Here is a 1,225-nt window from a genome sequence, read left to right as displayed (position 1 = left end):
CATACCTACCATCGCCACTGCCACACCACCACCACCACAACCACCACCATAATATTATTATTATACCTACAAGGTACTTCTATGATGACCTCGACAAGGCTACTAATTAATACTGGAGTCATCTTTCCTTGACAAGAATCGCTTTGTCTCCTATACACAAGATGGCAGATGGAAAAATCCCCTCCCTACACAATTCACCTGACGGGGACCCCCGGCTCGGACAAATCGCTTTAAACTGACGATGATGACATACCAAGGCAGAGATGCATACGGAGACACCATTTCGCCATCATCGTAATCTAACGCATTGTGGACGAGCCGATGTTGTAACTGATAATAGTGATAAAGCACCACTCTTAAGATGGAGTATCACAGGGTTGCAACCAAGGAGATGAGATCACGTAATTTTTATACCTTTCATAATCGAGAAGTTTTAAAAGTTTTGTATCTTTGACTTTTACCGAAGACGTATATCAAAAAGGAGGTGCCACCTTTTGAATAAACTACTAAGATACGTTGCAAGGTTGAAACTTGACATTGTTTTAGAAATTATGTTTTTTCTTCCAAGCCATACATAACATATGACATTATTGACGACTGGAAAAAGCCTAATTACTCTTATCTCTTCCTCCTTTAGAGAAATCAAATTTTATACAGGGCATTTCTAAGTTTTACATCTTGCTTAACTCTCTCCTTACCAGCCATTTTCAGGATTTTCCCCAAAATTCCACACCCGACTAACACAAAAATATATATATTTTTATCACTCAAACACAATAGCAGTCAAGTTCTTGAGATAGATGCATAAATTCTGTAGCATAACATGGTCTACATCACACTGTTCATTTTCTTTAAGAGAAATTTCTTTCAAGAGAAATTTGAATAAGAAAATTGTTGCTTGTATCGTAACAAATGTGACGATTTTCCTATTGTTGGTAAGGAGAGGGTTAATGCGCTTGTCAATGCAATATTTAATTTCAGTCAGGTCATGAGGATCTAAATTTCCTTCTCCACATCTCAAGTTGCTATTTAGATATCCTTTCTGGCTGACCCTGTAAATATGCATATCCATCACTTTCTGTGAACAAAACAAAAATATTTATTCATGTGAAAGCAATGACTTACCCAAGGACTCAATGCCATATACAGAATAATAACAGTGGGAGCTCATTGTTCAAATCGATAATTGAGCACATACATTTCCCAAAGTCGAGATGGAGACCCC

This window comes from Berghia stephanieae, chromosome 4 (assembly GCF_034508935.2).
Source record: "Berghia stephanieae isolate SIO BIC M18660-M18661 chromosome 4, UCSD_Bste_1.3, whole genome shotgun sequence".
NCBI classification, from domain to species: domain Eukaryota; kingdom Metazoa; phylum Mollusca; class Gastropoda; order Nudibranchia; family Aeolidiidae; genus Berghia; species Berghia stephanieae.
The sequence above is the reverse complement of the archived record's forward strand: the minus strand, read 5'-3'. Positions refer to the sequence as shown.